The sequence below is a fragment of the Olea europaea genome, unplaced genomic scaffold (genome assembly GCF_002742605.1).
Source record: "Olea europaea var. sylvestris unplaced genomic scaffold, O_europaea_v1 scaffold1156, whole genome shotgun sequence".
Classification (NCBI taxonomy): Eukaryota; Viridiplantae; Streptophyta; class Magnoliopsida; order Lamiales; family Oleaceae; genus Olea; species Olea europaea.
In genome coordinates, this window is record NW_019228961.1 from 90,653 (window position 1) to 118,549 (window position 27,897).

The following is a 27,897-nucleotide window of genomic DNA, read 5'->3' on the forward strand; positions in this document are numbered from 1 at the left end:
GCAGTATATTATGTTCAGCTTGGATGTAAAGGTCTCAGTTTTATAGGGATGTGTTCAACGTGTTATTTAAGTTTCGCAACAAATTTATTGACCTTTGATTTAGCCCCTATATGGTACAGATTCTTTAAAATTTATGATTAACCATACATTCTCTCAATAAAATAATTTTACAAGTGGATCCATAATATTTTTTCATTTCTTAATTACACATTCTTTGAAAAAAATATTTTTAACAAAATCTATTCTAAAAAAATCTACATCAAACAAGCCCTTAGTTTCTGAAAGTCGTTCAAACTGATAGAGTTTCTAAAAGTTCAAATCTATTGCATTAATTTTTAATTTAGAATTTTTAACTCCAAATCCAAACTCCAAAGAGACATCTAAATTAAAGTTAGTAGTATGTTTTGAGTTTTGGGGCACTAAGTCCTTGTTTGCCCATTCTAACACCTGAGACATCACACAAGCTCTAAGCTCAATTTGACTTAGACATGATTATTAAGCTATATAAGTTAGGTCTCAATAATATACTATTTTAATTTTGTTTGATTTAATTTAAAACGTCGTGCTAAATGTAGTCACAATTTTTTCTTGAAATTGTACTAGTTTGAACATCTTATCGAGAGTTACACTCCACTTTTATATGCAAGGAAAAATGACAATCAAAGAAACTATTAATTTTGTCAAAAAGTAAAGCCGTAACTCTTATGTCTCCCATATTTACCTGTAAATCATCACCAACATCACTCTCAAAGACCAAATTTCATAGGATTGATATCCTACTCACAATGGACAAGAATTCGACAGAAGATCAATCTTGCCATATTTTATTTTTTGCTCGTTTCATTTTGAATCCTATAACGGGTTACAACCTTTTCAAATAGCATATGATAATACCTATCATGAAAATCAGCCAAGATTATGGCATAAAGTTTTGACAAGAATTGGTCCCTCACCACTCCCATCCTTGCCTCCATTCGCGCACGGTCTACATTCCTACTTTATTGTCTATTATTTTTTAGCAATTAATTTATTTTAGGCAAAAGTTACATACCTACAGTTCTAGTATGGCCCAAAAGTCAATAAAACTACTTGTACAAAGTGGTGTTACAAAAGTTGGATTACAAAACGTGTTGGCAAAATTCATATCATTGATTTCAAATGATTTAAAAATTTGTTTTTAAAATGAGTGGTTTGAATGTGACTTTGTTATTCAACTTTGTCAACCCTTTGTAAGTGTAACATAACTCTCCAAAAACTCATACAAACACATTCAATAATCACAATTTGTCAACGTTATGCCAAACTGTGCCATTACCAAATGAAGATCCAAGTTCCACAGCATGATGTACAATATAGCCGCAGTGTGAGAGTTTGATTCCTGAGATATGGAATTAGACTCTTTGTGGGTACCAGTGTACAGGTAAGCTCTTGTTCCCTAACCTGTTGGGGCACATCCCGCGATTTACCTCCTTCACGATACTTCAGGAACGAAACGGTGAGGAATTCTCAAGGTTGGGGTTCAACCTTTTAACATTTCATGTTTAATAAAATCATTCCCTCTCTTTGATTGTCATAGGCAATATTGTATTTTGATGGTACGTACTCACACAACGACCACTGAAAGATGGTGGCACATGCTTCTTGTCAAGCCATTTTCCTATTAATGGTCAAGATTCCTCCATATGGTTTGATCAACGGTTGTAAGTCACTTTTCCCCATATCAAGAGAGAGAGTGATGGAGAGCGAGAGTGTCACTGCGCCATTTGCATAGTACCAGCATTACACAGTATCAGATACACACTCATATCTCTCTCTCTCTCTGTGGAGTGACTGTTATCATGTCGAGCTTGATCGGGTGGAATATAAAAGAAAAGAAATTCACTCTGTTTCTTATGAAAAAAGTTGAGAAATAGTGATTGGTGAAGAAAAAGTTTGAAACTTTCAGCTTCAGCTGACTCTAGCTCAAAAACCCTAGGGGGAAAAAATGGAACAGATTCTTTTGTCAGTACTAATTATGGGTTTGTTTTTGAAGAAAGAGGAGTTGTTTAAGTTGGGTTGATTTTCTTGGATTTTGGGTTTATTAATTGAAATTGGGTGTTTCTTCTGAGTTTTTGTTTTTGTTTTAGTTTTCTTGGTGGGTTTGTTGTAAAACTAGTAGTATTGAAATGCATGTGAAGATTTGAGTTGGGGAAGTAAAAGATGGGGAAGATGAGAGAAGGAGTGGAGCTTAAAATGAATTGGGATTTAGGGTTTGAGATTTTGGGGATTTCTAGTAAGGGTTAGTGTTTACAGTACTTACAATTGTGTTGCTAATTGTAGTTTTAGTTGTATTATTATATTATTGATCATATATTTAAGAGTAAAGCTGAATAAAATATGAAGCTTTCACCATCAGGAATGGGTTAGCAAATTCACGAAGGTACTTGTTATGCTCCTCTGTGTTTACTTTTGTTCCTTGTTTTCTTTCTTTAACTAGATGCTTAAATTCTCAATCCGAGTTTGATTGCAAATTTAAGAGAATCCAATTAATAATTAAGTTAAATTGTGACTGATGGGTAATTGTTTGTTGACTGTGGGTAATGGAAGGGGAGAAAAAGTGCTTGAATTCGGAGCTATGGCACGCCTGTGCAGGTCCACTGGTGTGCCTGCCGACAATTGGGAGTCGTGTGGTTTACTTTCCTCAAGGTCATAGCGAGCAGGTCTTTTTGACTAATCTAATTAAACTCTCTTCTTTCATTTGTTTGATTAAGATAATATTTTATTTAAGCACTGCAATTTCTTTGCTTATGTATGTAATGAATTATATTTGAAATGTTGGCCAGGTTCCTGCCACTACTAATAAAGAAGTTGACGCCCACATACCAAATTACCCTAGTTTGCCACCCGAGCTGCTTTGCCAACTCCACAATGTTACAATGCATGTGAGTTTTCAACTTTATAAGTTAGTCATTCTTGTATTCTAGTTGTGAACTGCTTATGGAGAATTCTTAGACATAAGAGAGTCCTGTTTATTTGTTAAAATTTAGGCCGATGTTGAGATAGATGAAGTGTATGCGCAGATGACACTACAGCCCCTGACTCCGGTATTCTCATATTCGACTAAGATTTTGTGATGCTTTTTGAACCTACTTCTAATTATTGATGTAAACTGGTTATAACTAATGTTTTGTGACTTAAGTGCAGCAAGAACAAAAGGATACGTATCTTCCTGTGGAGTTGGGAACTCCTAGCAGGCAACCAATAATTTACTTTTGCAAGACACTGACTGCGAGTGATACTAGCACACATGGAGGCTTCTCTGTTCCCCGTCGTGCTGCAGAAAAAGTTTTTCCTCCTTTGGTAATGATAGTCCCATGTTATCATAATTTTGCCTCATGTTGTGGTGATTCTTATCTAATCTTTGCATTTTATTCTGCAGGATTTCTCACAGACACCACCTGCACAAGAACTTATTGCGAGGGATCTCCATGATATTGAATGGAAGTTTAGGCATATTTTCCGGGGTTAGTTCTAAATTGTTTTGTCTTGTAGTCTTACATTTGTGCAACCAATTTTATATTTATATTTTTTCTCATTATAGTTGAGCTATGGAGACAAACCTAGACTTTTTTGTGATTCGACTGAAATTAGTAATACATCTTTCTTAATTCTGATAGTCAAGTCACATCACAAACTGCTTCTATAGAGCATCTATCACGCTACAAAAAGCTTAGCGGCATTGTAGATTATTGTGGGTAGCTGTTAGTAGCTCAACATTAACTATCTATGCTTGTGTAATGAAAGATCAAAGAAATCAATCAACAAATGCTTATTTAGGGAGAAAAATGAGAAACAGTGTCCTTAACTTTTGCCTAAATTGAATGCTTAGTTTTTTCCTTTTTAAATTAAATCAACTTACTAGCTAATTGGAGTTTTTATGCCTCCACCTAAACCCAATTAGGGCTTGGGGGTTTCATTTAATTTACACTCAAAATTCCTAATGAAAGGAAAGTTACAGAACTAACTAAAATGGAATTTTTTCATGAGGTAGAACTTCTTCAGAAAATCACCTAACTTCAAACCAGTAAAAATACTCAAAATAACATAGGCCATGTTTGGCAAATAAGTTCCCCTCTTATAAGCAAGAGGGTCCACAAAGTGTGTGGTTAAAAGATTGTAATTTGGAGAGAGAAAAATAATTTGCTCATTCTTTACATTAAGAGACAGTACATATATACACACACACACACACAAAATAGGAATTCTATATTAGGAAGGATCCTAATTAGGGACTCCTATAATTAAGGTAAAATATATTTCACAATCGGTATATTCTATAAATCATGCTCAGTTTGTTACAAATATAATCTACTCGAATCCCATTTAATGCGTTCTGTGAAAATATCTTCTAGTTGTTCTCCAGTTTTCACATATTCTGTACAGATTAAATTCTGTTGCACCTTTTCACAAATCAAATGATAGTCAATCTCAATATGCTTAATTCGTTCATGGAATAAAGAATTAGAAACAATATGAAGAGCAACTTGATTATCACACCACAACTTTACTAATATTGAAACTTTAAGGCCAACTTTAATTAAGAGCTGATATATCCACACCATCTCACACACAAATTGTGCCATGCCTCTGTATCCTAATTTTGCATTGGATCGGGACAAACATTTTGCTTCTTACTTTTCCACGAGACCAAATTTCCTCCAACAAAGACACAATAGCCAGTAGTTAATTTTTGGTTAATCTTGGAACCTGCCCAATCTGCATCTGAGAAGCATTCGATGTGGGTATGTCCATGATTTTCGTATAGTATCCTACGTCCAGGAGCTCCTTTTAAATAACACAGGATCTGTTTTGAAGCTGTCCAATGGTGAACTATTTGAGAAGACATAAATTGACTTACAATACTAACAGAATGCGCAATATCAGGACGAGTTACTGTAAGATAGTTCAATTTTTCAACCAATCTTCTATACTTCTCAGGATCTTCAAATGGGTCACCATCTTTGGTAAGTTGCAAAGTAGAAAGCGTTGGAGCGCTACTTGGTTTAGCTCCCAATTTTCCTGTCTCGGTTAATAAGTCTAGTACATAATTTCTATGAGATAAAAGGATTCATTTCTTGCTTCTTGTCACCTTAACTCCCAAGGAATACTTCGACACCTCTAAGTCTTTTGTGTGAAATTGAGTGTGAAGAAATGACTTCAGAGATGAAATTCCCATAGCATCACTGCCAGTAATAACAATATCATCAACATGCACAACAAGAAGAATAATGTCGGATTTAGATTGTTTGTAGAAAATTGAGTGATTAAACTTGCTCTTTTGCATTCCGAAATTTTCCACTGTCTGATTGAATTTTTCAAACTACGCATGTGGACTCTGTTTCAAATTATATAAGGACATTTGAAGGTGACACACTTTTCCATACTCCCCCTGAGCAACAAACCCAGGTGGTTGGTGGTTGCTTCATATAAACTTCCTCCTGGAGATCACCATGTAAGAAAGCGTTTTTTATGTTTAATTGATTTAAGGGCCAATTATATGTAGCTGCCATAGAAATGAACAATCGAACAGACGTTAGTATAGCGACATGATAGAAAATGTCAGAGTAATCCACACCATAAGTCTGGGTATAGCCTTTAGCCACAAGACGAGCTTTAAGTCGAGCCACTGATCTATCAGGATTTACTTTGACTGCAAACATCCACTTACATCCATTAGCCTTTTTTCCTGCAGGTAAATTTACTAAATCTCAAGTACCATTAGCATCTAAAGCGTCAATCTCCTCTACTATAACATTACGCCAACTAGTATGGGATAAGACTTCCTGAACTATTTTCGGAAGGGTCACAGTCTGTAGAGACAAGAAAAGAGCATGAAGAAGAGGACAAGTGATCATAAGAAACAAAGGATGAAATAGGATAAGTTCATTGAGTGTTACCTTTACGAAAAGTAATAGGTAGATCAAGATCCCTGGATACTGGATTCGATGTCGAAGAAGGGTAAGGTGTTGAACATGCATCACGAGGGGTTCGTCTTCTGGAATGTTCTTGGCGAATAGGTGGAGGTAGTATGGGAGCAACATGTGTAGGAATAACATCAGTTGATTGTTACGTGGCATGATAAACCAATATATCATCATTCTCCCCCTTATTGAAAGAAGTGTATGTTGTTGGGAAGAAAGGAATATGTTCCAAAAAGGTAACATCAGCTGACACAAGATACTTGTTAAGACTTGGACATTAGCATCGATAACCCCTTTGTAGACGAGAGTAACCCAAAAAAATCCATTTTAAGGATTTTGGATCTAATTTAGTTATCTGAGAACAAACATCACGAGCATAACAGGTACTACCAAATATCCTAGGTTCAATAGGAAACAAGGGTTTAGTGGGAAAAGAACACTATAAAGGGTCTCACCATGAAGAACAAATGACGGCATCCGATTAATCAAAAAAGGCTATTAAGTTTGATAGGGGTGTCAATGCACAAGGATTGATGAAGAATACCATTATGAAGCATATAAGTTTGAAAGGAATTGGAAAAATATTCTTTGGCATTATTACTTTTCAATGTATGTACCGAAACATTAAACTGTATTTTAATTTCAACACAAAAGGCAATAAAATGAGAAAACAATTCAAAACAATTCTTCATTAAATAAAGCAAAGTCACACGAGAAAAGTCGTCAACAAAAGTAACAAAATACCAAAATCTAGTTTTGGACACAATAGGGCAAGGATCCCAAACATCTTAATAAACTAACTCAAAAGGAAAACTAGCTCTTTCATTGACTCGAGGGATTGACAAACGATGTTTCGCAAACTGACACGACTTATAATCTAAAGATGACACATTCTGAAACTGAGGATATAATTTCTTCAACAAAGGTAGAGATGGATGTCCCAACCGATAATGTGCTGCAAAGGGAGTTAAGACACTTGAACACGCAATAGACTTGGGCACTTGGGTATCCAAAATATAGAGACCGCTTGATTTATGTCCTTTACCTATAATCTTCTTCGTCATAAGATCCTGAAAAAGACAGTAATCAGGAAAAAAATGAGATATAGCAGTTCAAGGTCCGAGTTAGTTTGCTCACAAACATCAAATTAAAAGAAAATTGTGGTAAACTTAAGACAGAGGATAAGGAAATTAATAGAGTTGGATTAATACTTCCAGAATCGAGATCAGAAGTAGAACCATCAGCTAAAGTAACATTGGAAGTACGTGTATGCGACTGAAAGTAGAGAAAAGACTAGGATTACCTATCATATGATCTGTGGTGCTAGAATCAATGACTCATTTCGAGGAAGAAAAGATGAGACATGTATTAGGTTTACCTGTTTCAGCAATGGCAGAGGTAGAGTGAGACGAGTTCTTCAATGCTTCTTGGTATTGAGTGAATTTGGCAAATTTATCTACAGAAATTGTAATGGTCTGCTCAAAGGATGAGATGGGTGTAGCAGAAGTAGCTACAACATGAGCTGAGTTAGGGATGGTAAAAAATCCCGCCCCACCCGAATGGGGCAAAAAAACTCGCCTCGAACGGGTTGGCGGGGCGAGGATGCCCCTCACGTGAAGATAAAAAAAAGAAAAGAAAAGAATAAACATAATTTTATTTCTAGATAATTTACCCGCTAAAGATCCATTTTAAATTTGTATTTTATTCTCTAATTAATAACATAACTTGAAATTTTGAAAATGTAAAAAAATAAAATAAATAAACTGGGCAAAAAGTTGCCCCGCCCCTGCCCTTAGACCGGGCGGGGGCAGTGGGATTTTGGCGAGACCCGCCCTGCCCTGAACCCACCCTATTGCCATCTCTAAGCTGAGTGAGACTTCAGAGATTTTTTGTGCAATTTTCGGCATGAGTATTTGGTATGACCCGGCTCATGACAATATTAGCAGACAACTTCATTATGACTTCGATTGACCGGACTACCTGTACCCCGCCTCTTGTGTTACCTCTACTACTGCGACTGATAAGAGTACTAGAAGGTTGAACAGATGAAGCAACAAAAGCACTGGAATCTGTGCGAAGTACTCTAGTAAAGGTTTCTTGCAAAGATGGAATCTCAACACTGGAGAGAACTTGGAATTTAGCAGTTTCAAACTGAAAATTAAGGCCTGCTAGAAAACTCATCACAGCTATTTGCTCCCGTTGAGCTTGTTGAACTTCTGGACTAAAAGGTAAAAAGACATTCAATTCTTCATAAATCTTTTTGAAATTCATAAAATAAACTTAAAGAGACTGATCTTGTTGTTCGGCACGGGAAAAACCCATACAGACTTCATAAATACGTGATGCGTTCCCTTTTTCAGAGTATGTAAATTCTAAATTTTTCGTTAATTCCTTAACATACTTACAGTTATTAATCAGGCTGACTATTTCTGTGTCAATGGAATTACAAAAGACATTTAATTCTTCATAAGTCTTTTTGAAATTCATAAAATAAGCTTGAAGAGACTGATCTTGTTGTTCGGCACGGTAAAAACCCTTACAGACTTTATAAATATGTGGTGCGTTCCCTTTTCCAGAGTATATAAATTCTAAATATTCTATTAATTTCGTAGCATACTCACAGTGATTAATCAAGGTGACTATTTCTGTTTCAATGGAATTACGAATTTATAAGAATAATCGGATATCATCTCTTAGCCATGTCTGGTGAGTATTATCCATTGGTGGATCTCCAGTAAGGTGATTGTCCATAGAAATACTCCGCAAATAAACTCGAATTATCTTACACCAATCTAAATAGTTTGGACCTATCAACTTATGCTCCGTGATTTTGGACATCAGTCATAACTAAATTCTTTTGTTTGTCAACTATGGAAACAAATCACGAGGTCCAAGTAACAAATCAAAGCAGTAGCCCTAACAAGTAACCACCCAAAATAATAGGCCCAGCCCACTTCAAAAAGTAATTGGACAACTTGATTAACTTGTAGCCCAATTAAATTAGTCCAACCACAATAGCCCAAGCCAAATGGACCAACAGTAACCAAATCTGCCTAATTGAGGGACAAACAAAAACGGCAGCCCAAATAGATCTCCAACACGAGAGATGCAAGAACCACTCACCGGCGATGGGAAAGATGAAAAACCAAATAGCAGGCCTCTAAAATTAGATGGAAGACCCAGAATGAGAACTTGTACGGAAGACCTAGAAGATCCCGGTGATGGTAAGATCCCGATTTCACCGAGCCGTCACCTGCACGGAAGACCCAAAAGATCCCGCTTCACTGAATGAGGGCCTGCACACGGATGATGCCGCCAACCGTGATGATGTCGTTGGAAATATGAAGACTAGACGCTTACGGTGAGCGCACACACGAGTAAGATATGTTATAGCTCCGATAACATGTAATTTGGAGAGAGAGAAAAATAATTTGCACATTCTTTACATTAAGAGACGGTACATATATATATATACAATAGGAATTCTATATTAGGAAGGATCCTAATTCCCTACTCCTATAATTAAGGTAAAATATATTTCATAATCAGTATATTCTATTACAAAGATAATTCAGATAAGCATCATAATCCTTACTTATTTGCTTATTAGGTGTAGGTCCCACTATTGGCTTATCCTTGTCCACACATTTTTGTGGGCCCTAGCGCTTAAAAGATAGCACCTTGGTGACCAAACATGTTCACAATCTCTTTTCCTAAATTTATGTCAAATTCTGTGAAATCTTCAATTAGGTTTCCATTGACATCTCCTTCAAGAGTACTTACAGTTCATGGAAAAAAATTGAGCCATTTCAGCATTGCACTGTTTCCATGAAGACAAAGTGATATAGCATCCTTAAATATCTTAATGCATTGCAAACGGATACCATAGGTTAAGAAGAAATACAATCTGCAAGAAGTTGAGGTTGGGTTTGGGGATGCGGGATAGAGTTCCGCAATGCCTCTTTACTGTAACAGAGCAAGGAAATGGAAACAATCATTTATGAACTCACCCATGCCGATTCTTTCAAATCATCTCATCCAAAATACGTGATTGTTTATGATTCTAGGAAACATCACTGTGTATTGGGGGTAAAACAACTTATTAACATTCAAACTGTTTCACAAATTTTAGCTACCGTGGGTTATGGTATCTCATGTGAAACCTAACTCTGTAGTTAATGTTACGCTTGCCTTTGTCTCTCTGTATTTGTGTTTTTTATCGCATTTTTTTTCTTTTATGCAGGACAGCCTAAGAGGCATTTGCTTACTACTGGTTGGAGCGTGTTTGTAAGTGCCAAAAGACTTGTTGCAGGAGATTCTGTTCTTTTTATCTGGTAACTCTTACCATTTGCATTTCCAAGGCCAAATTCATTTTTCTCACCTAAAGTCTTAATGGCATATGTTTAATTCAGGATTTCATTAATTCTTTTTCAGGAATGAGAAAAATCAGCTCCTTTTGGGTATACGCCGTGCCACTCGACCACAGACTGTAATGCCATCGTCTGTTCTTTCAAGTGACAGTATGCACATTGGACTACTGCTCACGCTGCTTCTCCTAATAGTTGCGTCACTATATTTTATAACCCAAGGTGGATATAAGGATAAATTATAAAATAATACTCGATATATATCCATGTTTTTTTTCTTTTTCTGTTGACATGCTCGTTACATCAGGACTAGTGCATCTGAATTCGTTATACCACTTTCAAAGTATATCAAAGCTGCTTATCATACACGTGTTTCTATTGGAATGCGTTTTCGGATGCTATTTGAAACTGAGGAATCAAGTGTTCGCAGGTACAATAATACTTGAATCTTCAGTATACCATACATTGTTGTTTTCCTTCTATTCTGATGATTAAACATCTTGAGTATTTGATAAATAACAGCATGTCATCTTGGAGGTGATGAATAGAGATTTATTATTATCTTTGAATATTAAGACAACAAACTGACCTGTATTAATAGTTTTGTAGCATTATGTTAATGCTTCACCAAAATTAACTTGCCTCATGCATCACAGCTCATAACATTGTAATTTCTATCTGAGATTTTGAAAGGAGAAATGGTTCTCCTAATGCATACCAAAATTACTGCAGTGATATACATGGTGTGTGGAGGAAAAACACTAATTTGTTTATGGATTCTGTTGAATATTGAAATTATTCATAATCGCCTCTGTGGTAGATAGTGAAAAGTCGTAGTTAGATCACTGGAATTGGTGTATGGTAGGAATTGGCCTATAAAATATTTGCATGGCTTTTTCTTTTTCTGGACCTTTGGTCTTCTTATGCTTGGATGATTGCACCTCCAGATACATGGGCACAATTACTGGCATTGGTGACCTAGATCCTGTTCGATGGCCAAACTCTCACTGGCGATCTGTCAAGGTACAAGTTATGCCTCTACTGCTCAAGATATAATTGTCAAGTATTATTTTCTTAATTTTCCATTTATGCTTGTTATGGAATTATGCATTAGTTTAGGCTTATATTTATACAATACGTGCATATATGGTAGGTGCATAATTTTAGATTATTTCCTTATAAGGAACACTCTCTCTTTGTATATATGTAATACACGTCTATGAATAATATGTGAAGTAAGTTATTCCCCCAATTCAATATGGTATCAGAGCCTGATTCAAGAAATTAGGGTTTGCGATTTTTTTTCGTGGGACTGGTCTCGGTGGTGGAAAAGGTTTAGGCCGGTATTTTTCGTGTTAAGATAGAGAATTACCCTGGGTCATTTCTTGGTGGTTGATGACCAGAAGCGTGGCGGTGGAAATTGGTTGCACCGAGTGTTCCGCGACGTCATGTGATTCCGGCTTTTTCTGGCTTCGTTGACCTTTTTGTGGCAAGTGTTGGGTGTACAAGAATCCGGCTTCTTCTGGCTTCGTCGACTTCTCTTCTGGTGAACGTGGATTGTGTCTGTGTGGGTTGCAAACAGGTTTTCTTCTGGCTTCATCGACTTCTCTTCTGGTGAGCGTGGATTGCGTCTGTGAGTAGGCTGCAGACAAGTTTGGGCTATTTGTTTGGGCCGAGGCAGGTCGGTCTCATTTTAATTTGGTTGACTTGATTTATTTTGTTTCGTTTGGGCTACATTTTACTGTAGGTGCATTATTGTTGGATTGATATTATTATTAAGTTGGTTTGGAGTTTATTTTGTGTTCCATTTTGGTTCTCTGATAATTAATGGCGGAAGTTGATAGAAAAATGGTGAATGAAATCACAGTAATCCCATATGCAAAAATCACGGAAAGAAAGTTGACGGGTAGCAGAAATTATGCTCAATGGAAGAGAATTCTCCGTAGATATGTATCAAGTTTAGATTTGGGCGACCATTTGACTGATGACCTACCTCTACATTCTAATACTAATCCAGGGATTCGAAAAAAAATGGTTGATGGAGGATGATAAACTCTTTAATCAAATTCAAAATACCCTTGACCCGACAATGGATGACGTTATTAATCACTGTGACGCAGTGAAAGATCTGTGGGACTATCTAGAGTTTATGTATGCTAGTAAACATGATAGCATGTTCATGAATTGATGCTGAAGATTTATCGGGCTGAGCAAAAGTATCGAAATCTGTTTCAATATTATACCGAGGTAAACAGACATTTGAAGAAAAGCAGGCCATGTTTCCTATTACTAATGATGTGAAGAAGATACAAGAACAAGAAGAGCAGATTGTGGTCCAGTGTTTTCTCGTAGGATTGGGTCCTGAATATGAGGTGGCTCGTACTCAGTTACTTACCAGTGAGGCACTACCTTTGTTGAGTAATATATATGCTCGTCTCCTTCGGGTATGCAAGGACGATGGAAAGGAGTAGAGTATAGTACCAAATGAGACGGTCACTTTAGTTGGCACAAATTCAAAATCAAATAATAGTTACAATAAGAAAGGGGAAGGAGGAGTTAGTCGAGATAAAATTTCTAACGGTGGTTCTTGTGGTTGTTATTATTGTGGAGAGTAGGAGCATGTTAGGAAGAACTGTTGGAAATTGAATGGTAAATCAGCAAGGTACACGAGTCAACATTTCATGCGAAAGTTTGCTAATGTTGCCACTCAGGATGGTCTTCTATCTACACCTTCTGCTTAGCATCAAATTACAATCCCAGCAGATGAATATACTAGTCTTACACAATTTTACACCTCTCAACAGCCTCTTACACATTCCACCTCCACCCCACCTCCACCTCCACCTCTACCTCCACCTCCACTTTACCCAACACAGGTAATTCTATAGCGTGTCTTTCTACCTCGTCCCGTAATTGGGTCATTGATTCCGGTGCCACAGATCACATGACTGGGAATAGAGGTATACTTTCATCACTTCAATACTCTTCCAATTTACCATGTGTTACTTTAGCTAATGGCTCTACAACTCCTGTTGTTGGATGTGGGACTGCACATCCAACAAACTCTCTACCATTGTCATCTATTTTGATGTAAACCCCACATCCAACAAACTCTCTACCATTGTCATCTGTTTTATGTTTACATCAGTTTCCTTTCAATCTTTTATCTGTTAGTCAAATTACTAAATCCCTTAATTGTAGTGTTGTTTTCTTTCCTGATCATTACGTTTTCTAGGATCTTGGGACGAAGCAGATTATTGGTAGAGGGCGTGAGCTCTCCCACACAGGTGCCAGGGTCGATTGCATGCATAAGTACTTCTTCTCTTCTGCAGCTCCATTGTCGCTTCGGTCATCATTCTCTCCCTGTTCTGAAGCAATTTTGTCCTAGCCTTAGTCGAGAGTCTCAATTAAATTGTCAGTCATGTCAATTAGCAAAACATCATAGAGTGTCGTACTCTTCTAGAATGAATAAACGGGCTTCGTCCTCTTTTGATCTAATACATTCAGATATTTGGGGTCCTTGTCCTATTTTATCTAAGTCTGATTTTCGCTATTTTGTTACTTTCGTGGATGATCATTCTCGTGTTACTTGGTTATATCTTATGAAAAATCGTTCTGAACTTTTTTCAATTTTTCCTACATTTTATGCTGAAATCAAAACTCAATTTAACAAATTTATACGTATCTTAAGGAGTGATAATGCCAAGGAATATTTCTCATCCGCCTTTAGTTTCTTTCTTTCACAAAATGGTGTTCTCCATCAATCTTCTTGTGTTGTTACTCCACAGCAAAATGGAGTGGCAGAAAGAAAAAATCGTCATTTATTGGAAGTTGCACGAACTCTCCTTTTTCACATGAAAGTTTCCAAAGAATTTTGGGCAGATGCAGTCTCTACTGCATGTTACTTAATCAACCATATGCCCTCCTCTGTTTTAGAGAAGAAGATCCCTTATTCCATTCTGTTTCCCTCTGAGACTCTATTTTTTCTTGCTCCTAAAATATTTGGGTGTATTTACTTTGTCCAAGATATGAGACCTCAAGTTTCCAAACTTGATCCTAGATCCCTTAAGTGTATATTTTTGGGTTACTCTCGACATCAAAAAGGTTATCGGTGTTTTTCTCCTTCCTTAGGATGATATCTGCTGATGTCACATTTTTCAAGCCCATGCCATTTTCCAATACTACCGCATCCTCTAATCCATCTTCTGTTGAGTTTAATGATAATTTCCTTATTTATTCCGTGACTGCTCCCGTGTTACCAGTATCTTCTCGCCCTCTTATTTGAAGTGTGTATACTCGTCGTGTGCAGCAATCCCCGATGGCACCCATTACTGACCATGACTTGCAACCTCTACTTGTTGCTTCGCCTCAGGATTTGTCACCTTCTCATTATCATACTCTTAATCTTCCTATTGTCATTTGAAAAGGTAAATGGTCATGTACTTATACTGTCTCTTCTTTTGTTTCTTACCATGCATTGTCCCCATCTTCTAGGTCCTTCATTGCTTCTTTAGATCATGTGTCTGTACCAAAATCTATCTCTGAGGCTTTGTCCCATAGTGGTTAGCGAGCGGCCATGCAAGAAGAAATGCTGGCATTGGAACATAATCACACATGGGAACCGGTTCCTTTACCCCTCAATAAATAGGCAATCGGGTGTAAATGGGTGTTTACAGTCAAGATGAATCTCGATGGATCCGTTGCTCGATTGAAGGCTCGTTTGGTTGCTAAGGGGTATGCTCAAACTTATGGTGTGGATTACTCTGAGACTTTCTCTCCTTTTACTAAACTAGCTTCTGTTCGGTTGTTCATTCCTCTTGCTGCTACCTATCATTGGCCACTTCATCAATTGGATGTCAAAAATGCTTTTCTCCATGGTGATTTGCATGAGGAAGTTTACATGGAGCAACTACCACGGTTTGTTGCTCAGGGGGAGTTAGGGAAGGTATGCAAACTACAAAAGTCATTATATGGCCTGAAACAATCACCTCGTGCCTGGTTTGGGAGATTTAGTGAGGTTGTGACTGAATTTGGCTTAGAAAGAAGTGCATATGATCACTCAGTATTCTTTAAACAGTCCACAGTTGGATGTATCTTGTTAGTCGTATATGTTGATGATGTTGTGATTACTGGTAGTGATAGCAGTGGCATAAGTACGGTGAAGGCTTTCCTAGGCACAAGGTTTTAGACAAAGGAACTAGGTCCTTTGAAATATTTCTTAGGGATAGAGGTCTCTTGAAATGGTAAAGGAATCTTTCTATCTTAAAGGAAATATGTTCTAGACTTGCTGGATGAGATAGGTTTAGCTGAAGCAAAACCTAGTGATGCCCCTATGATGCCAAATGTGAAACTTGGAGCAGAAGATAGAGATGTGTTTGTTGAGGCAGACAAGTATAGGAGGGTAGTGGGAAAGTTGAACTATCTCACAATTACTCGGCCAGATATTGCATTTCCTGTAAGTGTTGTTAGTCAGTTTATGTCTATCACCTAAAACTTCACATTGGGATGCTGTAACTCATATATTAAGATATCTTAAAGGAGCTCCAGGACATGGAATTCTTTATAGAGACCATGGTCATTGTAGGGTTGAGGGTTTTTCCGACGCTGACTGGGCAGGTTCTTCTGTGGATAGGTGATCTACTACAAGGTATTGTGTTTTCGTTGGAGGTAATCTAGTTTCTTGGAAAAGCAAGAAACAGAGTTGTATCTCGGTTAAATGCAGAATCTAAATATCGCGCTATGGCACAGGTGACTTGTGAACTTATGTGGCTACGTCACTTAATTGGAGAAATTGGCATTGATATGTCTCACTCTATGAACTTGTGGTGTGATAATCAAGCAATTATTTATATTGCCACGAATCCCATATTTCATGAGAGAACAAAACATATAGAGGCAGATTGTAATTTTGTTCATGAAAAGCTACAACTTGGATTGATTTTGACTAAGCATGTCAAGACAGGAGATCAATTAGCCGATGTGTTCATTAAGGCCCTAGCTGGAAATCGAGTAAAATGTATTTGTAACAAGTTGGGCATGATTGATATCTATGCTCCAACTTGAGGGGGAGTATTATGGAATTATGCATTAATTTAGGCTTACATTTATACAATACGTGCATATATGGTAGGTGCATAAATTTAGATTATTAACAAGGGCATGATTTATATGTATGCTCCAGCTTGAGGGGGAGTATTATGGAATTATGCATTAGTTTAGGCTTATATTTATACAATACGTGCATATATGGTAGGTGCATAATTTTAGATTATTTCCTTATAAGGAACACTCTCTCTTTGTATATATGTAATACATATCTATGAATCATATGTGAAGTAAGTTATTCCCCCAAATTCAACAATGCTATTATTTTAATCACTTGAATGCTCTTAATGTTGTATTTAAAGAGCAGAAAATTTTTGCTATAATTTCCATCTTTTCAATTGCTCATAAAAGCAGAGATAGAAAAATCTTTGCGGAAATCTGTCTTTTCATCTCATTTTTCTTGCTTAATTTATGTTAGTCTTTCTTTCTGCACAATGAATATATATCTAATCACTAAATTTAGTGAATTTTCAAAAAAAAATAAAAAAATTACTTAAGGTAAAACTCAAGTCATGAAAGGTGGCCTCTGCTTCTTTTGGGCCTTTTCACTAATTTAATAATGCACCCTTTCCAAAAGGATATTATCGTCGCAGAGAACCAAAAGTCTACCTAAGTTCCAACAAATACGGACAATCAGATGATGAACTTTTTATCATCATGCGGAAACTAAACAATAACCCAGAATGGAACATTTCCTTCCTATTCTTTCTTTAACAAGCAAAAAAGTCTAAGTTGCTCATGACACTAGAAACTTGTGGCTAATTAATCAAATCAAAGAAGTCAACCTACTTAGGTTTGACACAAAAAATAGTGTTGGAGACTTTATTGATGAAATTTTCTAGTAGTTTCTTGATAGATAGCTGTTAAGGTCATCAGCGATTCAGAAGATTCATTTGGCTTGTGTTCTTAGTGGTCCGATGTTGAAAATCTTCAAATTTAGCTAGCTAGCTTTTGTTCCCTTTGAAGTTTTTCCTATTTTGGCTTAGTTTGGATATGTGTTTTCAAATTCTCTTCCTACGATTAATTAAAACCTTTTATTTTCAGCTATTCTCACTTGGATATGCACTTTCACCATTTGTAGAAGTTGGTTGAGGATTCATGCATTTTGTAGTTTGACGTTACTATGGAATTCCAGAATTTGTTCCTAATCAATTTCTAATTTTATGTTGATTTGTTTTTCTATTTAAATAAAAGAGTGATTCTCTCCATTTGTTCCAACTGTAGCTAAAATTAAGGAGATCTAGTGACAGCTTGTAGTCAGGGATTTCCTATAAATGTCCCAGTTTATTTCTTTGTAAATAAATGAATAAAAATTAGAGTTTTCCTCTCTAAAATCTTCATGGTATCAGAGCTTGATCTGTATCCATTGAAATGGTAAAAATCGGAATGGCAATTCCAGCCACTTCCTCCTCAATTGATGTAACTTCCAACCAAGAAGACACCCCTTCCAACATTAATGGCGGATCTGATAGCTTTGTTATGCCTATCACTGGGCATAAGCTGGGTGAAAATAATTACCTCCAATGGAGTCACACAATCATGCTATTCATCTGTGGGAAAGGAAAAGACGATTTCATAACTAGGGCAAGGCCTACACCTTCGATGGAAGATCCAAAATATAAGGCCTGGAAGTCAGAAAACAACATGGTGATGTCATGGTTAATCAATCCCATTACCAAAGAAATCGGAGAGGACTTCATGTACTACAAGACTGCTAAGGAAATCTGGGATGCAGCTAAGGAAACCTACTCAGATAATGAAAACACTTCTGAATTATTTGAGATAAAAGGTATCCTAAATGTTACACAGTATTTTAATACTTTAAATAGATACTGGCAGCAACTAGACCTTTTTGATGATGCTAAACTTGGCTGCTCAGAATGTAGTCTCAAGTACAAAAAGATTGTCGATAAGGAAAGAATTTTTAAATTCTTATTTGGTCTTAATAAAAATCTGGATGAAGTAAGAGGAAGAGTCCTAGGAATGAAGCCAATTCCTCCGATCAGAGAAGTATTTTCTGAGGTCAGAAGAGAGGAAAGTAGAAAGAAGATTATGATGGGAAACCAAGTCTCACCAAACCTGAGTAAGAGTTCTGCTCTTGTGGCAAGCCATGCAAATAATTTACCGAATGACAATAGCCGACAAAGAAGAGGAGGAAGACCCTGGTGTGACCACTGCAGGAAACTCGGACACACAAGGGACACTTGTTGGAAACTACACGGAAAGCCGGCTGACTGGAAATCGAAAGTAGCTGTTGCAAGTCATGGCTTCATGTCAACTGGAGGAGAAAAACTTGCACCAGATACCAACCTTTTCAGCACTGAGCAAATTGAGTTGCTGAAGAAATTGATTAGTCAACAATCCTCTTTTCTTCCCAATTCCACAGTTTCTGGATCTGTTGCTCAAACAGGTAACTTTTCAATTGCTTTAAGCACTCAAATGGAGAAAAATAGCTCATGGATTATTGACTCCGGTGCATCGGATCACATGACCGGTAATCCTAATCTGTTTCACAAATATGCCCCAACTTCTAAGAATTTTATGGTTCGAATTCCTGATGGATCATTATCTAAGGTTGCTGGAATTGGATCTGTTATTATTGCAAATAACTTAACTCTAAATTCAGTTCTCTTAGTTCCAAATCTGACTTGCAATCTATAGTCCATTAGCAAGCTTACCAAGGACCTGAAATGTATCGCTAATTTTTCCTCCGATCATTGTGAATTTCAGGACTTGGAATCAAAGAGGATGATTGGCAATGCTAAGGAGTGTGCAGGGCTCTATCTCCTCAAAAGTCCTAATAATCCTAAACAAGCTCAAACTGGAAGTAGTATGTCGCTTTCTGTTTATCAAAATTTGTCTAATAAAAATAGTGCAATCATGTTGTGGCACTATAGATTAGGTCATCCCAATTTCTAGTATTTAAAAAGGTCATTTCATACATTATTTCATAATAGCAATGCCGAGTTCTTTCAATGTGAAGTGTGTCAACTCTCCAAACATGTGAAAAATCACTATCCAATCCAAGGGTACAAAACTTCCAAGCCTTTCTCAATCATTCATAGTGACATATGGGGACCGTCTAGAGTCAAAAATATCACAGGCGCTCGGTGGTTTGTGTTATTTATTGATGATCATACTAGGATAACTTGGATATACCTAATGAAAGAAAAAATCAGAGGTTGGCCCTATTTTTAAAAATTTTGCTGGCATGATTCAAACTCAATTCCAAACAAAAATAAAAGTGTTTAGAACCAATAATGCCAAAGACTATTTCAATTCTATACTTGGCGAGTATCTTGATAGGAATGGGATAATTCTTCAAAGCTCATGTGTCGACACACTCCAACAAAATGGGTTAGCAGAAAGGAAAAATAGACATATTCTGGAAGTGGCTAGATCTATTATGTTCGCTACAAATGTCCCTAAACAATTTTGGGGAGAAGTGGCCCTCACAGCCACATATCTCATTAATAGAATGCCATTAAGAGTTCTAAACTTCCAAACACCTTGTCAAAACCTTCTCCTTTCCTATCCAGATTCACGAATTACGTCATCCATACCATTAAAAATATTTGGTTGTCAAGTATTTGTACATATTCATGAGCAACACCGAAACAAACTTGACTCGAAAGCCATCAAATGTATTTTTCTTGGTTACTCTCCCACTAAAAAAGGCTACAAATGTTATTCACCCATCACTAGAAAATTTTATACTTCTATGGATGTCACCTTCTTTGAAAACCAATCATATTACCGATCATATTACCCAAAAATTCACATTCAGGTGGAGAACTCATCTATACAAGAATGTAATTTTTTGTTTGATATAGATACCTCTCTATCTAAAGCTGAGCCCATTACCTCCATTCCATGAGAAATTAGACCAAACACCTCTCCATCTGAAGTTGAGCCCAATACCTCCATTCCATTAGAAGTCAGACCAAACACCTCCATCCCATCAGAAGTCGAGCCAATCACCAACTTCATTCCTTCGGAAACAGAACAAAATTTGCCCAGTAACCATGAGTCTGTCATCCCAATCCATTCTAAACCTGCAATTGACAAAGAGCTACGTGTTTATTCAAGGATTAAAAGACCCGAAAAGGAGATAGAGACCCACACACTTCCTATGGAAAACCATGAATCCAATCTGGTTCCAAATAGTCCCGGTAATATTTCTTATGAAACTGAAACTGCAACTGATATTACTGTCAATAATGATCTTGATGTTCCTATTGCAATAAGGAAAGGTGTGAGATCATGTACTCAGCATCCTATCTGCAATTTTGTATCTTATGATGGTCTATCACCAGAATATCGAGCATTTGTCACTAATCTGTCCAATGTAGAAATACCACATAGTGTTCATGATGCTCTAGGGAAACCAGAATGGAAGGCTGTCATTGGAGAAGAAATCAATGCTTTAAAAAGAAATGGAACTTGGGAACTTTCAAATTTACCAGAAGGGAAACAACCGGTGGGATATAAGTGGATTTTTGCTCTCAAGTATAATCCAGATGGAAGTATATATCGATACAAAGCAAGGCTTGTTGTTAAAGGTTTCACTCAAACATATGGCATAGACTACCAAGAGACTTTTGCTCCTGTTGCCAAACTCAATACTGTACGGGTATTACTATCTTTGGCAGCCAATCTAGATTGGCCCCTCCATCAATTGGATGTAAAAAAATGCTTTTCTCAATGGCGATTTGGAAGATGAAGTGTACATGAAAATTCCACCCGGCTTTGAGACAGAAAATAATGTTAACAAGGTTTGCAAGCTTCAAAAATCATTGTATGGTCTCAAGCAATCTCCTAGAGCGTGGTTTGACAAGTTCTCAAAAGCAGTAAAAAAATATGGGTATTCTTAGGGACAAGCCGATCATACCTTGTTCACAAAATTCTCTTCTAGTGGGAAGATTTCCATCCTCATCGTCTATGTAGACGACATTATTATGACATTATTATGACAGGAGATTATATAGAAGGAATAAATTGTTTAAAGGAGGTCCTTGCTAAAGAATTTGACATCAAAGACCTAGAAAAACTCAAATACTTTCTAGGCATGGAGATGGCACGTTCAAAGAAAGGAATAGTTGTTTCCCAACGTAAGTACATCTTGGATCTATTGAAAGAAACTGGAATGTTAGGATGCAAGTCCGCTGACACTCCTATGGAATCAAATTATAAAATTGGGTTCAAGGAAGAAAGTCCTCCAGTTGATAAAGGAAGATATCAATGACTTGTAGGAAAACTCATCTATCTATCTCACACAAGACCTGACATAGGTTTTCCAATTAGTGTTGTAAGCCAATTCGTGAACAAACCCAATGAAGAACATCTTGAAGCAGTTTATTGAATCCTTCGATACTTGAAAAGGACTCCTAGTAGAGGACTTTTCTTTCAAAAAGGAAGGAGTAAGGAAGTTGAAGTCTACTTAGATGCAGATTGGGCAGGTTCCATTACAGACAGGAGATCAACCAGAGGTTATTGCACTTATGTATGGGGTAACTTGGTCAATTGGCGTAGCAAGAAGCAATCTATTGTTGCAAGGAGTAGTGCCGAAGCAGAATTTAGGGCATTAGCTCAGAGTATATGTGAAGGAATATAGCTAAAAAGATTACTAGACGAGTTAAAAATCTCAATAAAAGAGCCAATAACGGTACTCTGTGACAATTTGGCTGCAATCAGTATTGCTAAAATCCCGTTCATCATGATAGGACTAAGCATGTAGAATTAAACCGTCACTTCATTAAAGAAAAAGTAGAAGAAGGGATACTAAACTTGGTCGACATCTCTACACATCTTCAGGTTGCTGACATTCTGACAAAAGCCCTTCCAAGAATAAAGTTTGAAGAATTTACATCCAAGTTGGGAATGACTGACATCTATTCCCCAGCTTGAGGGGGAATATGGAATTCCAGAATTTGTTCCTAATCAGCTTCTGATTTTATGTTGATTTGTATTTCTATTTAAATAAAAGAGTGATTCTCTCCATTTGTTCCAACTGTAGCTAAAATTAAGGAGATCTAGTGGCAGCTTGTAGTCAGGGATTTCCTATAAATGTCCCAGTTTATTTCTTTGTAAATAAGTGAATAAAAATGAGAGTTTTCCTCTCTAAAATCTTCAGTTACAAACAAGTGTTGACGATCTAAAATGTCTGAGTTTTTGTTGGATAATTTCTAAAATAAATGGAATTGAAGAGAGAATGATTACCAGTGATATTGGTACTCATGCCCTACCTGTATCTGTAGATGAACTATAAGGCTGACTAACGGTCGGTACCTCCTGTTGAAATCATTACTTACCGTCTCTTGTTTGCTTATTTCTTCGAATATGTAGGTTGGCTGGGATGAATCCACAGCGGGAGAGAGACAACCACGGGTATCATTATGGGGAATTGAACGCTTGACTACATTTCCAATGTATCCCTCTTTATTTCCCCTCAGACTGAAACGACCATGGTATTCAGGGGGATCATCGTTTCAAGGTATTCTTCCTACCCCCAAATTTACATTAAAGGTTGTGTATTGATATCAAAAGGCTTTCAATTGTGGACGCATTATACGAAGTCTTTTTATGTTTTACTTCCACATATATTTCTTTTTTGCTTCTTATTGGAGAAGGAAGAGTTTGTCAAAAAGTAAATAAGCTGCACCTGGATTGACCTGTTCCTGTCATAAGAGAGGACTGTTTTGCACACATTTGAATGTAAAATTGAGGTATACAAAATTTAAATGAATACAAGCAGCCCCTTTCAATTGGCTTGAACTTTTAGATGAGATGGTCCATAATGTCCTAACGCTCAAATTCCACAACTTTACTTCGTTCTTATTTGTAACAAAAGAACTATTTTCAAATATTTTAATTGAACTTTTTGCATCAATAGAATACAAAGAGCACATCTGCGGTCCACAACATGGAATAGATGAAACAAACAAGCGTGACAAACTAGACATGTCATGAAGAGAAGTTAAAAATTTAACTGTTGAGCAAGATGAGATATAGGATTTCGGGTGATTGGGGTTGACATGTAATGCAGTACAGTAATTACAATTACTCTTTAGTGAAAGAAATAATCCTATCTAGCACTTATGGTGCTAACAGCCAGTCTATGTAGCAGTGGGCTCACTGCCACATTGTCCGTGAATATAATGCATTCCAACTTCATTGGTAGTGCAGCAATGTCCTGACTGCCACATAGATTAATGCTTATGCATTTCTGGGGCTAAATAGCATTACTCTTAGTAAAACAAGGATGGATTCTGTAGGTCTTGAAGGCAGCAGCAGCTTGGAATTGTCTTTCTTATACAGCTTGATAACTTCAGTTTTGTGGATTTGCTCTGGTTCTTCTCAGTTTGAGATTAAGCTTCCCAAGTTCCAGCACACCTCATGCTGTGGCCTGATCTCTTTCACTAATGACATCAAAGCTATATTTGACGAAATGTTTCTTACCTTCATTCCTCGGTCCGTAACTCAAAAGGGCACCATCATTCCTGTTCACCGCCAATGCCAAGTTTTCAAAAATACCACTGCCAGCTGTTGTCCATTCCATGCACCTTCCATCATCATATCAAGTCTGCTATCTTCTTTTCTTATTGCAGCAAATAATACTCTTATCTATGGTATCAATTCTTCACCAGGAACTCTACTTTTGAATAGGTCTTCATTCAAACCTGCGAAATTCAAACTCCAATTCCTCTGCCTTGTACAAAGAATTTGACAGATTATGGCCAGTGTAAGAAGTATTGGCCATTTATTTTATAGGTGATAATTTGTACAGTGATTCTCACGGCGAAGTGAAGGTGGATTAACAGAAGACATGGTTGTTTCCAATTTTTCTGAGGTGACTTCTGACATCTTTTCTGACTTGAGAAGAGATATTTTTCTGGTTTCATCAGAAACTTGGTAGCCTTGAACTCTCTACGAGTTCTGATACCATGATACAAAATGGGTAATTTAATGTTTATCAAGAGAGGAAAAAGTTTCAACATATATAGACCTATTTTAGGGTTTCATGCAGGAGAACAATTAATTTACATAAATGAGATATCTGCTAAATCACTAATTACAATCCCATACCTGCTAAGGATATTTTATAAAAATTAGATGTGAATACACATGTTGCAGGCTTTTACATCAATTCCATCGTTGAATCCTTCCAAGTACTTGCAATAATTGTAACTATCTTGGAAAAAACTCAATAACTATCTCAAGCAGAAATGAAAGCTGAGGAGCCAATAATTGTTTCAGAATTGAAGTAGATAACAATCAATCTGACATAAAATTTGAGGTGAACACATAAAATCTAAACCAATATGATGGAGAATGGTTCAAAAACTATAACAAGAAACATTCTTATTATTTTTCAAATCAAGAGATCATCAAGAATTTGATAAGTTCAAGAACAACGAAAGCGAAGACATCAGTCATAAGATTATCACAAGCCTAAAAACTTCCAGTAGAAGAATCTCAAGCCAATGTGACTGAATTGAACTGAGAATCAGAACAATGTCATATATGAATCTTTTTTGTCTTTTGAGTGCAATACAATCAGTAACTCCGGAGAACGGCAGATGGACACTGGGGCTACTATTACATTTGTGCCAACAAGTCAATGTTCTCTTCGTACACACTAGTTGATGGAGAATAACTGTATAGCTCTAAGGTTGAAGGACAAGGGGAAGTGGTAGTCAACATAACTTACTGACAAGAAACTCATCCTTAATAATGTGCTACATGTCTGACGTTGCAGCAGTCCGGTGTTTGGTCTTTCCTTCAAGATCGAGAAGCTGCTGCTATCGTCAAGACCTGCATTAGAGGGAGCAATCTGAAGTACACAACATGAAGGTGTAGGGCTCAAATAATTTTGAGTTTGATTTTATTTTAATTTATGCATTTCTTTTGCATTATACATGTTCTAGTGTTGTAGGAACTTTAGATACAACGAATTATTCTTCTAAAGGGGCTGACTATGTCTAATTCAATATCTTCACCAGTGGGAACATGAAATTGAAACTTATACACGGTAAATACCAAAATGATAGGGTTACCAAAGCCCATATCACACTTCCTACTTTCTGAACATGTTCAGGAATTAATCGTGCTGCTTGTTTAATGTTTTTGAACCATATATGGTTTTCCCGTCCTTTTATATGGTCAAGTTGTTTCCCTGTGCTCCAGTCACAGATGGCTGTAATGAAGCCATAAATGGCATGGCGTGGATGAGAGGTGAAACTGGTGAGCAAGGACTGAATTCTATGAATTTCCCGTCTGTTGGTATGTTTCCCTGGATGCAGCAAAGAGTTGATCCGACAGTCCTACGCAATGATCTTAATCTGCAATACCAGGCTATACTGGCAGCCGGTTTGCAACATTGTGCAAGTGGAGATTTGCTCAAAGACCAGCAGTTCCAGCAGCAGCCTGTTCAATATCTTCAACATTCAGGCAGCCATAATCTCCAGTTGCAGCAGCAGGAGGTAATCCAGCCAACAATAACTTCACATATGCTCCCTACACAAACCCAAATGCTGTCAGATAAGCAAATTAATAATGCAGCCAAAGAGCATCAGCAACGACACAATTATCGGGAATCATTTTTAATGCAACGTGATCAGCTTCAACAGAGGCAGCCATCTGATGTTCCTTCCCCTTCATTTAAGAAATCTGACTTAACAAATTTGAACACTAAATTTGCAGCATCTATAGCTCCTGGAATGCAAAATATGCTGGGTTCGCTTTGTTCCAAAGGGAGTGGTAATCTTTTAAGTTTCGCAAGACCTGATGAGTCAATACTCAGAGAGCTGTCACCCCAACAATCCTGGGTTGCTAAATTCTCTCTGTCACCAAATAGTAACTGTTCCAATTCAGCATCACTTCCACCATATTCTGGAAAAAATTCTTCTGCTGAGCAGGGAACTTGTAGCTTGGATGCTCAGAATCACTCTCTTTTTGGTGCTAATATTGACACTGCAGGGCTCTTGCTTCCTACCATTTTTTCTAGTATTGCTACCTCTTCGGTTCATGCTGATATGTCCTCTATGCAGCTGGGGTCTTCTGGGTTTCAGAGTCCTCTATACAGCTATGTGCAAGATTCTTCTGAGTTGTTGCATAATTCAGGACAAGTTGACCAACCAGCTGCGACCTGTACCTTTGTCAAGGTGTTAGTTCGAGGGTGTTTGTACTTCTAGACATGTCTACATTTTTGTTGGGTAAGGTACGATATTAATTTCTTTTTTGGTGCAGGTTTATAAATCAGGATCAATTGGTAGGTCACTCGACATTGGCCGGTTCAACAGCTATCAGGAGCTGCGTCAGGAACTAGGTCAAATGTTCGGGATTGAAGGGTTGCTTGAAGACCCTAAAAGATCACTTCTCCTTGGAGACGATCCATGGGAGTAAGTATCTTGATAATCTAGGTTTTTTCCCCTCTCAGTGAGTCAGTTCTTAAGTCACTCAGTTGCCTTCACTTTCCAGTTTTGTGCTATCGGAAAATGCATAACGTGGCTTAATCTTTTCCTCAGTTCACGCTATTTTTGTGCGTAAATGAAATATATTTTGTGGATCCTCAATCCTTTTCTGATTCATCCCTAAGCCACATAAATGATCACTTGAGATCTTGAAAACATGACTAATTTGAACTTACCATCATATGAAATTTACAGGGCATTTGTGAATAATGTCTGGTATATCAAGATCCTTTCTCCCGATGATGTGCAGAAACTGGGAGAACAAGAGGCTCGATCCTTGGGTTCAAGTGCATCTGAAAGGATAAGTAATACTGATTGCCAAGACCTTGTAGGACTCTCGTCGGTAGGGTCGCTTGAATACTGAGAAACGGATGCTTCTCTTGAGACACTGGATCCCGACTCTTTCTTCTGCAGTGCCTATAAGTTGCTCATTTATACATTCTATATGGCTTCATAGGATTTGGCCTTTTCTTCATGTTGTTGTCCAGCACTATTATATACATTTTCATGGCGATGACAATGTCCCTTTAGTGAACATGAATTTATTAAGAGTTTAAGCACATGATTTCGACTAAGAATCACGAACCTTCCTTGGTCGATGTAATTCGTAAACTAAGAGTTTGTTAGGACCTTCCTCTTGCAGCTCACGGTGATTTCCGGGCTCAGTTAACCATTAAACATCGAATTCAACATCAATTTGGAGTCACCAATAACCCGTCGGCGCTTCTTCCTCTTTGGTTGATTTCCTCCTTTGCTTTGTTGATTTAATCCACTCACTTAGGATGGATACCACTCAGGTAAGGTTCACAAAGACTCAAGCAATTGGGGTGGAGAGGAAATCATGAAGAAGATGAAGGCAGAAAGGCATGGTAGAACACGGCTGTTTCTTTCTCACGGCTTCAACTAGCTGGACGGGTTCAACAAGGGCAAAAAACACCAATATATATAGTAAGTCAAGTGGCAAACATAAGGTAAGTCGGGATATGGTAAGTA

The 27,897-nt window shown here is 37.2% G+C and overlaps 1 pseudogene; it reads left to right on the forward strand.

Annotated features, from left to right (window-relative positions):
- The first annotated feature begins 2,376 nt into the window (after window positions 1–2,376).
- LOC111373716 lies at window positions 2,377–27,519 on the forward strand (annotated as a pseudogene).
- The last annotated feature ends 378 nt before the right edge of the window (window positions 27,520–27,897 follow it).